Below are 14,053 nucleotides of genomic sequence, written 5' to 3'. Positions count from 1 at the left end.
TTTATGTTTATAGTGTTTCATTTCACAAGAAAAATAGTGGATATTTTCATATCATTCCAAACTGGTTAGGTGTGCCCATCTGGGGACTGGGGAAGGGAAAGTAGCTGAGAGAACCAAGAAGAGAAGCGACACTTACCCTGGATATTTGGTGTAGCTCTAGGACAGTGATGTTTGCCTTTTAGGAAAAAACTCAAGGACTAATAGCAAATGGGAAGTCCATTTGTAATTTATGACTCAAGGACTAATAGCAAATGAGAAGTCCAGTTGTAATTTGTGTAACAAAACTAATTTCCAGTACTGTTTTGAGCCAGGCCATTGGGATTAACATACCATCTCTTGCAAAAATCAGCAGGGTATCTCAACTATTTATAGGGTAGCACAACCTTGGCCTTGCAGTTCCAGACTAAGCTGGCATCTTCAGAGGGCAGCACCCTGGAACACTCAGAGCAGACACCTGCCACTTGTGGATTTACCTGATTCCTTGTTTCCCCGCCAGCACCTGTGTGCTTCTCTAGAGTGTGCTTCCTGATAACTGTCAAGACTCGACTCTGTCTGAAACAACTAGATCATCATCTGATGCTGGAGGAAATGTAAAGCCAGGGGACATTGAAAAATGGATCAACACATTCTTGCAGAGGTGACTGATTTGGTCAAGCAGGGAAATACATCAGTATGAGAGTTAATAAGAATTACAAAGGTGGTGAGCACTGACTTGAAAATCCCAGACTGGCTCCATATCTGAAAAAAACACCAATCATGTAGAATGTAGCAGTTCACTTCAGTGAGCCCCAAGGTTTGATGACAGACCTGTAATAAAATCCTCTTGTGGTCTTCCTAATGTCAAAACTTTAGAGCCTGTTCCCAAGCCCCTCTTCCTGACAAAAATTGCCTAAATCAGTCCCTTAAAAAAGTTAATGTGTGTCTGTGTATATGTGTGCACTTCTGTGTGTGTGCATGCAGCAGTGCACATCCTGTGGTGTGCTGTAGTGTTAGGCCTCACCTATTACCTTGTTTGAGGCGGGATCTGTTTTTTATTCACCACAGCTTAGGCCAGGTTAGCTGGCCCATGATCTTCTGGTATTCTCCTGTTTCTGCTTTCATCTGGCTGTAGAAAGTCTGGAATTACGAATGCATACTACCACACCCAGATTTTACATGGGTTCTAGACATCTGAACTCAAGTCTTCATTGTACTTTTACCACCAAGCCATGTTGCCCAGCCATGAAATGAAGGAACTCTACTCCCTCATACCTGGGCATGGCTGACTTATTCCTGTCATGCATGTGTTATACTCTCAGAGGTTGTAACTCTTCCTCCGATATATCACTGTTCTTTCATTACTTTTGTCTCTATTTCCTATTTTGTTGATGACATGGCACTTACTTCTTCCTAAAATTGTGCTTTTATGATTGTTTATTTTGTTAATGTCTATCTATAATCTTCATCTGACCTACAATAGGATCAATTTTCGGAAGTAAGAAAACTAGTGAATCTTTCCCTCAATTCATGCCCAGGGTTTATGACAGCAACTAGTTTTGTTTTCTTCTTTGTTTGGTTGAGCCAGAGTATTATGTAGCCCAGGCTGGTATTAACTTACCCTGTAGCTGAGGATGATCCTGAACTCATGATCCTCCTGCCTCTACCTCCCAAATGCTGGGCTCACAGGCCTATAGCATCACATCCAGCTGGCAGTAACTAGTGAAGAGCAGATTCCTCATGAATATGGATGAATGGAGCACAGATTTCATGATTCCCCTGAGCCACCCCTGTCCCAGCAGTCTGGGGCCACATTGGATAAGTCTCAGCTCCATGAAACAAATGAGATAGGAAGTCATTTTTAGTATCTTCCCAATCTGTCCCCACATCCTACCTCTTTTAGATATCACATCTTCCTTCTAGGAACACTGTTCTCACTTACAGTCAATCAATCTAGGAGAAAGTTTGGAAGTAACAGTAACATAAGGTCAAATGAATTAGAGCTTTTAAAGAATTAACCTTGATCCTGGTAAGGACTCGGTGTTTTATTCCATTCTCTCTACCTACTCATGGTGATGTTTATTATACACATTAAATAAGATGTGGGGTATTTGAGTAAAATTTTATATTATAAATAAAATAATATTGAAAAATATAGTATGAAAGTCTTCAAAATGATGTGTTCCCAGTAACAGATTTTCAAGCTCAATACTCTCTTCATGACAAGAGATGAAGGCCATGGACTGACAAGAGCCAGTGGGTCTGAAGCTGCTTATGGAGAATAAGGGTTAGTGGAGTAGACAGTAACAAGGGTGTAGGGCACCGCCTATGATAATTTGAACTCCAAGGCTAGGAATATGAATGATCATCATAGTGGGAATGTCACAGGGAATGAACAGGATATTAACAAAGCAATAGTTATGCTCTGTATGGCTCATAAGGAGTCGGCAGTTTAAAAAAAGAAAGGAATACTACTAGTCAAGGCACATACTTCTTTTCATATACTTCACCCAGTGCTTTTCCAATCACAACATTTCCAGTTATAACAGCCTGGCCTAGGAGTAGTGATTTTAATAAAGGAGCAAGAAGCCAGTTTTCCAGTCAGGAACCTCTAGAAGTGGTAAGGCACAAACAAAATTGACCATTGACCAAATATGAGAACCATTGCTTGTGATTTCATTAGTTCTGTATTTCTGGGACTAACTTAATTTTATTTACATATACCCACTGTTAGCTTCCTTCCTTCTGAAAATGCTCTAACTATTAATTAAGAGTTAGAAACAATACAAAGCCACAGGAGATGTTGTGGAAGGAATAGGAAAAGAGAATTATCATTTTTTTTGTGCCTGACTTAGACCATGGATAATTTCTTGAGCAAAAGAATTTTCATATACCAATCACTCAGAGAACATCCAAGAAACAAAATTCACCACACTGGGGAATTCTACTGGGGTAATTTATCATGGAATATAGCTTTCTAGAAGTTAGAATAACTGACACACAGATTAGCAACTATAGGAAGCAACTACTATCTTGACAACTGAAGAGAGAAGGCTGGATGACTAGAGCCCAGGATTCTGGGCCACAGATCAGTATTGGAACCACAGAAGACCTGTGAAGTAAGCTAAGTGGGGCAAAGGTTTAAGGCCCCTCAGCTGTTGGTGGGCATATGCTTGAAGCAGAGAAAAGAAATCTTGCTTTCTAGCCTCCAGCTGCTACCTCTCATTGGTCTAAAGGAAAAGAAACTATCTTCTGACTAGGTGTCACAGTTTTTAGGAGATCAGAGTTCTGTGATCCAGAGTCAGAACAATAAATAGATCTGAGGCATATCAGGCCCTACAACACAGAAAAAGGCTGAAACATCAGTTTAATTCACCAAAGTATACTTTGTCCACAATTGGCAGTCCCATCAACACCCCAGCCCCACCACAGGCACTCTCTTTTGTTTACTTGTTTTCATTTATAAGATGTTCTTTACAGGCACAGTGTCAGCATGATATTACCATCTCACTTTAAAAGTTTCCGTTTCACACAAGTGAAACCATTCAAGACCATTCTTCCTAGATAGGTGGTTTCTTTCAATGCCAATTTAAGTCATTTTCATAAATATATATGTACTTGAAACCAAGGAAGAAAAGAAAAAGGAAGTGAATGGAATGCTAACACAAACCAGAAATCCATTACAATGTACTTTGCAAATACTGTAGCTAATTAAAGACTTTTAAAGGCAACTACGGTATTATTTACTTGACAGTGGAACTCTTACAGGCTATTATGTAAATACACATTGAACACATTTTAAAAGTGCATGCTATTTGCTATTCATAAGTGTTTTTAATATGTATTTCATTTAACCCTAAGGAGCCATTTCAGCCTCTTGTGTGAATTTACATTTATGAATGTTTTTATAAAATGCATATTATTTACCCAATAGGCAGCTCTGCCATAAGAAATGCCAGAGCTGATTGCCAATTTAACGTCACATGAGTTTCCGTGCAATAATTCCTTAGGTGTTCTTGTGTGACTGGGCATCCATGAATAGTCCTTTCAGAATCTTGCTTGTTGATACCTATGAGCTGTTCAAATGAAAGAATTTTTCCTTTTGTCAGATCTGTGGGTTTTAGTATCATGTAAAAAGAAGGCAGGATATGTCCTTCCTTTCATCTTTCCTTCTGTAGGAGACACAGGAGAAGGCTAGCTTCCTTTAGGAAGTTTTAATTAGGGACAGAAATCCAAAGGGGGAACCAGAAGGAGCCACACTGCTCTGGCAGGAATGGAATTATTGCCAGAAATGGAACTTGTGTCTGATCTAGATTCACCTACAACAGCTGCAGCACCCCCTACTGCCACAGTAAAACACATTTTCTAGATGGGGCTGGCCTTCACTACCCAGGTGGGCTGACATTGGAGTCTGTCTACCTTTGAATCTACAAACCAATAAGGTCTTCCTTTTATATACCTGAATCTGATGAAAGAATACATTTTCAATATACTATAAAGGGTTGTCGTGCTGTTTCCAACTCTTCTCTGTTTTCTCCATACCCTGTCCTGTGATTTCCCTTGGATGACTTAAGTACACACGGATCTGACTTTTTCCCACCTGGATGGGGGAAAGGGGTGGGGAATGGAGAACAGACTCCTGTTTCTTGGCTTGGTTAGTTTTTCTGCTTGCCTCCGTTTTAGGCTTTGGGGTTCACTTTAATGACATACATGATTTTCTTCTGGTCTCTGAATTTACCATGCGAGTATTTCCCTTAAACTCTAAATCTTCGTGTTGGTGTTTTTCTAAACTCTGGGCCTGCTACATTGAAGTTTCTCTAAACTTGGAGTAACCTCGGGTGTCACTCTTTACTGCTCATCTGAATTCATTAGTCTCTGCTTTCATATTTTCCCTCTGCTATATTTTCTTAAGCTACCCCATTTGCCCACTTAATTTTCCTCCATGATGAAAGAAACAAAATTGGGCTTCATAAACATAGGGGACCCATCCTGAACCACTCAAATCATCACTTCCTTCCTTTCCTTCTTCTCCTCCCTTCTATTCTTCCTTCCTGGCTCCCTTCCTTCCTTTTTTATATCCTTCCTCTCTTCATTCCTTCCTCCTTTCGTTCCCTCATTCCCTCCTTCTTTCTTTTTGTCCTTCCTTATCAGAATAAACTTTCATCGTTCTAATCATTTTTATTGAAACATCAATATCCGCCATCCACATTCAATATGAAGAATTTACAAAAGGAATAGAGTCCTCACCAATAACCACACCATGTGATGAATTTGCAAATAGAATCCATTCCATGACTTCTGTATCTTTCAATATTCCACATCAAAGACATAAGCAGGGTTCAGGAAGGAAAATTAAAGAGAACATACTAGTAGAAAGAATTTCTTAGCTAGAATTTCTCTTTGTTAAAAATCTCTATAGCCGTGCATGGTAGCGCACGCCTTTAATCCCAGCACTCAGGAGGCAGAGGTAGGAGGATTGCCATGAGTTCGAGGCCACCCTGAGACTCCATAGTGAATTCCAGGTCAGCCTGGGCTAGAGTGAGACCCTACCTCAAAAAAAAAAAAATCTCTATATCATTCTTTGAACTGAAGTATCACTTTCTCATGTCAGATATAGATCAATAAACAAAAATTTTGGGAATTTGTTACTGTGGGAGAATCAGAGACTTATCATTGGTCTTATGCCTAATTAACACTAACAAATTGAATTCAGAGTCGGATGCTAACGAGGTAATGTGAAGGGCAGGAAAAAGGATGTGGGTGGCTTTGCTGATGGATCTAGAAGGCTTTTGCTGTGCTGAGATTCCTGCAGGTCTGGAATCATTGAGGGCAATGAGCATGCTGACCTGAAGAACAGTTGCCAGCTAATATTAGTCCTGTTTGAGAGTCTGGAAGAATAGTATTGGATTTTTAGGAGTCAAGGGAAGAATCATAAACTACAGTCTGGTCTACCAGTGCATCTGGGCAAAGTGAAGGCTGAAAGAGATCTTTAGTGAAGAAAACCCTGAAGGAAACCACGACTTTCTCCTCCACAAGGGTCAAGTTTAAGTATTCAAGCATACTCAGGTGGAAGCTGTATAGCAGATTTCATAACAGTCCCTTAACCTTTCTCTTCCACTCCTTAAAAAAAATAAAAAAAAAAAACTGTCAGACAATGAAAAATGAGCAGAGAAGCAGAGAGAATATAGAAAGAAAAAAAAATATTTAAAAGAAGTTTAAATTCTTATAGTAGATTATAAAATTTGCCACATATCTTCCTCAGTCTGAACATATACTAGTGAAAGTTGATGTTAGGAATGCTTTCTTCAAATGGAACAATGTCCTTATGTCTATTTTTTTATCTAGATTGTTTGGTTAACTTGTTTTGCATACATCTAGGAAATCTTTAAAGTATTTGCACACTTGGGGCCTACTATAGATGACTCTTAAATTTTGTGAAAAATAACTTTGAAATCAGCCCAAGTCAGCCTGCTTGATGATAAGAAATATGTATGACAGTGTTCTACATAATAGCCTGTGAATGACCAGACATGTTAATGAAGCTGCCCACTACCCCACTGCCAACTGCTGACTACATGACCCATAAGATCAGTGAAAGAGCCACACTACAGAACCTACCTCAGATGGCCGGTTCTTAAAACTGGGAACAAATAATGACTATTGAAAGTCTTTGTTTGGGGACTATTTGTTATGTATCTGGAGGTAACTGATGGGCTCTCCTACAGGAAGATTTTTAGCACAAATAGGGCTGAAGTGAAGAAAAGGAAAATTTCAAAATGTCTCTAGGTCTAAACACTTGAATTTCTGAATTGACAGTGTATGTGTAATTGAATGTGACCATTGGAACTTCTAATACTTAAGAATTACTGGCCTGTATATATTTTTACTAAGAATCATTAGCTTGCCTATGTTTTCACTTCTGAGCAGGGAAAAATCCATCCCAGTGACAAAAGTTCAAAATATAAGGTAAAACATAGCTTAACACTGTATTTTTCATTAAAATCCATTTTTGTACATTGCCTATACTTATGTAAATCTGTATGATATACCTAACATGACTACAGAACTGAAATGTCAAATTAGGATAGAAAGGTAGTGAATAGGGTGAAGTCATCTAATTTCTTCTTACTGGGTATGCATGGCAAATAAACAAATAAAATGCTCTAATTTTGCAAATCTTCTCATAACCTGGCCCTCAGTATACACACTGACTATTTTTCCTGACACAAAGATAAGGGAGAGTACTTATTTATCGCATGCTGTTGCCAGAGAATGCTAATGGGTCCAGGTTCTTACTGAAAATAAACACTGGACATATGGATGCATAGGAAAATGGTTGGTTAGAGAACTGGTAGAGGAAGAAATGGTGTAATGCACAATCAAGGTAACTCCCTCATGTAAGAATCCCCCTCACATGCACTGCATAAACTCCCAAGAAATCCTAAACCATCTTAGCTTCTCAACAGGGAGATGAGGTCATGGGACTTCTCTTCTAGAAGCCTGCTTTGCCTGATACTGCAATGATTTGTACTCTGAATTAGCAGAAAAACATAGTAGATGGTCTATTTTAAAACTTAGGTCCTTTTTTTTTTAAACTTCTATTCAGAGAGTCCTGCCTGAAATTTCAAGGGGCTGCAGAAGCATAGCACTAAATCATTACATTCCCATTGGCAAGCCAATTAATGCTTCCCATATGTTTATAGCAATTGTGATAGTCTTGTATAAATGAACCAAACTTGCTGGGACAATATGAGTATAGATTGGGTGATGAGCAACAAATGCCTTCAAGTATTATGATGTAAAATACAAATGTAATTAATACTGCTACGGAAATCAATGTGTGGTATAGATCAAATACCAGTTCAGTGTGAAGGCTTGTCAGCACTGAATAAGAATACCAAGTTTACTGTCCTTTAAAGCTTATTCATCATAGCTCAGATTGATCTATCTTCTCTAGCATCTAGTAAGCATCATGCCATTTTTATACACAGATCAACCCATAGAAACAAACATGTTTCTTCTGGGGCATGGAGTTCATGCTTTCCTCCACTAGCTAATTTGTCATGGTATCTCTGAGCTTCATTAAATTCAATCATTTTATTATCCATGTACCTTTGCCCATACTGACTCACATTTAGATTTTTCAGAAGTAATATTGAATTAAATGTGTTGTACAGTATTTAATGTGAGTTATAAATTATTTTCTGTGTGATTTAGTGACAAGAGAGGTAACTATATCAACAAGTATGAGTTAAGCCATATGAAATTACCAGTTTTATAAATTCAAAGTATTCAAGTCTTAGACATTTTGTATGATTTAGTCTAATTTAACAGTCATAATGTGGAAATTAGATAAAATAAGAAAGAATAAAAAGTAATTGACATTTAACTGGATACTGTTAATTTGTTGATTGGTAAGCCAATTCTATCTCAATTTTTCTAATCTCCCCAACCTCATCTGCTCTACATTTTATAAACCATAATGAATCCTTCTAGCCATGGCTAGGTACAGTCTTATTACATCTTCCTGACCTCAGGCAGCGTAAGTTGCCACTATAGAGAAAAGTTTGTCTCTTAATGAAAGAGGAGGAAGATGCTGAAAGAGTGCTACCTTCTTTCTTTCTTGTCCTGGGTAAAGTGTTACAGTTTTAAGCTGACTCAAATGTTAAATATACTGGCAAGATGCAGAGGAAGAAGCATCGTATCACAGTGGTGTACACCACTGTTTTTTCTTCTTTCAGACTCCTATGTGAACAAAGCACAAACATTTATTCATTCAGCCAGAAGCTGCAATGCCTCAGTAAGAGCTAGGAAAACTTCCTTTTGTAATAATTTCTGTTGGAATCATCATTAAATAATGTCACATTTCTTTGCCTTCAAGGCAATACAAAGCTTGAGTTGACTTTTTCATAAAGATGATATTTCAACCATAATATAGTGCCACCATATCATCTTTCAGAACACAAAGAATTATTGTTGGGGTAAACTTTATTAAATAGCTGCCTGTCACCTGGTTTTGACCAACGTGAATAACAATTTCATAAGTCCCAAGGTAATGTAGAGAGGGGCACCTCCGCAGGCATAAGATGCTTCCTGTGCAACAGCTGAGTGCTTCCCAAGACATACTCTGGGATCATTATAAAATTTCTAAATTTATTTTTTGAATAAACCAGAATTTTACATCAGTTTGCTATTTTGAAAATTTCTTCTGTTATATGAAAGCTTGGAAAAACCTTAATTGTACTTTGGGACCTTACAGCTCCCAAAGTTTTATATACACACACACTCAAAAATCTTCAACATATCATTGTTAGAAATCTGACAAATAGACATGTTCTTGTGTATCTAAATGTACAATACATATGCTCACACATATACACACAACATGTATATCTTATAAAGATCCTGTACAGACCAATTAACAATTTTCAGAATTCTTTTCAAAGTAAGAATTTAAAAATGAAATCTAAGCCTATTAAATGCCAGCAACAGTGACATCATTATTGATAAGAACCATAGAAGCATTTTTGTATCAATTAATTGTTATTAAATATAATAAACATTATTAAAGTGCTTTTTGGACTATACTCCATTTTAAAAGCTGTCTGAAATGTCAAAAATAATGCATTTGCCTGTATTCTATATAATTTTTCATTGAATTGAAACTTTTAAATAAATCTTCCAATATGTATCATATTATCAAAGCACAGAAAAACTATTATATGATTATAAGAACCTCAGAACTCACTGTCTTCAAATTTAATGGACTCCCAATGCCTTTTTCCCCCTGCAAAGACTGTTTTTAAGACATTTCACAGTATTTTATACATTATAAATGGATTCCATTCTTGGCTTAGTAATTCACCTAATGGACAATGGATACAAAAAAGCTGTAACTCCAGGGACATTAAATTGGTTCTAAACTCTGAAAATTACAGCTTTTACAAAAAGAAGAAAATACTAAAAACATGTCTAATGCAACACTGAATCTAATTTTCCACTACCTCCAGATTGTGTCTAAAAGCTCCTAAACTTCTTAATGACACAATATGTTAAAATTGCATTCCTTTATATTTAGATCTCAGAAAGATCTCACCCATTTTATAACCCCAAGGAAGGCATACCAGCAAAGAGGACTTGTGTTCATGCATTATAGACTGAGGAAGGCATACGTATGAGGGACATATATATCCCAAGACACTGTGGCTTCTCATACTGAAATAGGACACTAACATGCTTGGCTGTTCTATTTTCAGAGTCTGGAGAGATGGCTTAGCACTTAATGCCCTTGCCTACAAAGACAAAGGACCCAGGTCTGACTCCCCAGGACCCACGTAAGCCAGATACACAAGGTAATGAATGCATCTGGAGTTTGTCTACAGCAGCTGGAGGCTCTAGCATGCTTGTTCTCTCTCTCTCTGCCTCTCTCTATCTTTCATAAATAAATAAACAAAATATTTTAATTTTTTTCTATTTTAAGCACTGGTTGATGTTAGTTCAGTAAAAAGGAGAAGAAATTGGTTTTCAGCACCACTAGTGACCAACCGTAAGTCGTCCAGCCTTGAATTTAATAGACCCGTATCTATTCAGAGAGTGCAAGCAATTCTCTCTGAAGCTCAACAACGTGTCAGCAGTGGGAGCTGAAAAATGACTTAACTCAACTATCAAAGCATCACATTTCATTAGTCCACATATCAGCTTCATCAAACATGACATCTATATGAATATGAAGGCTAAATTGGCAGGTGTCCTAATGACACTCATCATGAGGTTCGTTGGCTAAGCTTGTGAGCTATGGAGGACTCTTCTCCCTACCTTTACCTCTCCCTTGTCCTTATGAGATAAATGCTTAAGAACTATTATTGTTACATATATTCTTCTATTTAATCCTTTTATCCTTTTTCTCTACATTATTACAGATTAGGAATGTTCTCCAATTAATTTTCTTTTGGGTTTCTACATGTACTTGCAAATTGTTAATATAAACAGAATATGGAGAACATTTGTCTCAAATGTACCTCTGATGGTGAGGACATGTAGCCACACAGTGATTATTTCTACTTAGGAAAACACTATCTTGTTCTAGACTTTACTCACGTCTTTTCAATTCTGATAAACAAATGAGAAAGTTTTTACACCTTTTAGAGAATCTGTTCTTCTTTTAAATTAGACCATTTAGATAAATAAAAACTCAGCCTAGCCACGTTATTATTTCAACCCTAACCTATTATTAAAGAAATTTACTGAGATTGAGTCATTTGCCTGATTTTACCTTAGGACTTTATCCTTGTTGCAATACACTGATAATTTTCCTTTTTTGTGTGTGTGCTAAAGAAAGACTAACTTTGCTTAGATTGAATTCCCACCTTCTCTCTTGATTTGTAAACTACCCATGTCACCCCATAACTGTCAAAGATAGCACTTAAATTTTATGAGAACTTATATGTTTTTGTCAGAGTCTCAGGTACTTTCTGCCTCCATTGATTTAGTCTGTGAGATTTGATACAATTGAGTTATTTCATCTTGTTACTTAAAACTTCATGGATGCCCTCCATCATCCAGTCAGTCCCACACATCGCACCTTCACATTATCTGAGGTACCTGTGATAAAGTATTTTCCACCTTTTTGTCAAAAAAAAAAGTGTGAAAAGATAAACCTTAGTTTCTCTATGCTCTTGGAGTGCCCTTCCCCCTTCCTTTACCTGTCATGTAACACCCTCCTGCATCCTTGAATGCAATCATTAAAATAACGTTACTGTCTCATCACTGTCCACTGTTTACCTCCAAATATCTCTAAATTCTGGGCTGGAGAAGTGACTAAGTGGTTAAAGATACTTGCTTGTAAAACCTGGTGGCCTGAGTTAGATTACCCAGCATTGACATAAATCCAGATGCACAAAGTGGCGCATGCATCTGGAGATGGCTTTCAGCAGCAAGAGGCACTGGCACACACTCCTCTCTTTCTATCTTTCTTCCTTTCTCTCTCTCTCTCATTGCATATGAATAAATCAAAATATTTGAAATTAGCTGAAAAATATTTTTGAATTCTGATCTCCATATATTTTTAGATTCTGTTCCAATGTTGCCTGGTTTCTATGACTTTATGAATCTATAATGGAAACTAATATATATTGCAAAGTTGTGATGTATTAATATTGTTTTATTTTGTTTTACTGTTATTTTATTCTATTCTATCAAATACTATCACTTTGTCGCTACTCCAATTCTGCATTTGAGGATGTTAAGGCATGCAAATAAGTTATATAATTTATTATATTACAAAACCCAAGACTCTCAAACACAATTTTGAACAAACCATCCCTTTGTTAAAAAACATTCCACTGGAGCTGGAGAGATGATTCAAAGGTTAAAGGCGCTTGTTTGCAAACCCTGACAGGATGGTACCTGGAGCTCCTTTGAAGCTACAAACCCATATTCTCTCTCGTTGCCAATAAGTTATCAAACTAATTTTTAAATGCACTATAAGACTTTCTGAAATAAGACCTAAACTCTTCCACATACATTTACTCCACACACTCTCCTCATACTTTTCTCATGACTCCTGCTACAGAACAATTAGCCTTACACAGAAATTATGCTCTTACACATGTTTCTAGACTGAGTCACCCTCTGCCCATCATGCACTTCTCTAAATCCACTGGCTGCCCGTTCCTGCCTGTAATGTACACTCTGTGCACACCTGGTCATAAATGTCACCCATTCTGTGGAAACTTCCTAAAATGGCCTTGTTTAAATAGCTTTTCCATTCCCTGAGTTGTCTAAAAATTTTGCTCTGTACTCTGTTGGAACCTATATATGTGATCTTTTTTCCTTGATTATAAATACATCAGGGTCAGCATTATATGCTTGAGATGTTTTTTAACTCTCTATTGCCTCTTATTTAATGATGGCAATTAATATGTTTGTCAAATCATTCTTCTCCCACACTTCACTTTTCAATTGATACTTTCTCTTTATTCATTAAATGAAAATAATATCCCTGACAACATAATCTAAGGATGTCTAAGAGAGATATTAACTTTCAGTCAAAGTTTACACCCTGAAAGCTACTAAATGTAGCATTCTTGAGTCACTTGTGAGTCCTCTCACCAAAATGTCTGATTATTATCTGCCTGGTGAAAATGCTCCCAATCCATGCTGTGGGGACCAGTGGCAGTCCTGAGACCTGAAGACCTGGGGTCAAGCCATTTTCATTGTAATGCTAGCAGCTTATTTGCCTTTTTCCTCTTATTTACCTGGAAGAAAAGAGTGGAGTCTCCTAAGGACTGCTTGATATATGTAGTCCGTGTGCATATTTGTGTGTTACAACCTTTTTCAGCTAAATGTCTAATACAGTAAATATTAAATATTTTACACAAATAAAATGTTTTTGAGGTCTTAAAAATTGAAGAATACAAAAGGAATTTAAAACCAGTGTCTACAGAGCTACTACCTCAGCCTGTGGCTTGTGCGGGTCCTGGTGTGCTGAGAGAGCAGACAGGGTGGAAACAAGGTCCTCTCCCGTGCATCCACACTTGCACTGTGCATTTTGTTTTTATCAAACTTGAACATAATCTTCTTCCTGCAAAGCAATGTTTATTGTAGCCTATAATTGTGTAGTTTTAGAGGAAACCACAGAATACCTTGTGACAAATTTCACTGTCTTTTGAGGTATCATAGTTAAATTGATTTCCCCATAGTATAAGATTTGTCTTTCATAAAAATAAAGATACATTCACATAGTCTTTGGTTGGATTCTTTAAAACACACCTGCTGGATAGAATTATTTCTTTATTGCTTATTTTAATTTTTGTGTATGTGTGTAGCAGTATCAGTAGTGTGGGGTTGGTGTGTGGTATATGCATGTCATGTATGTACTTGCCTGTGATGTACAGAGAAAAATGTCAAGTGTCTTCTTCATTCACTCACCCATATGTTTTACCTTGTGGCAGATTCTCTTATTGACACTCACGGGTTTGCTGCTCATAAACTCCAGTGATTCTCCAGTCTGGGCTTCCCACATGACTTCCATTACATACATGCATGGCCATAGCCAGCTGTGGCTTCCGAAGAGTTA

Source organism: Jaculus jaculus, chromosome 1, assembly GCF_020740685.1.
Source record: "Jaculus jaculus isolate mJacJac1 chromosome 1, mJacJac1.mat.Y.cur, whole genome shotgun sequence".
Lineage (NCBI taxonomy): Eukaryota > Metazoa > Chordata > Mammalia > Rodentia > Dipodidae > Jaculus > Jaculus jaculus.
The sequence above is the reverse complement of the archived record's forward strand: the minus strand, read 5'-3'. Positions refer to the sequence as shown.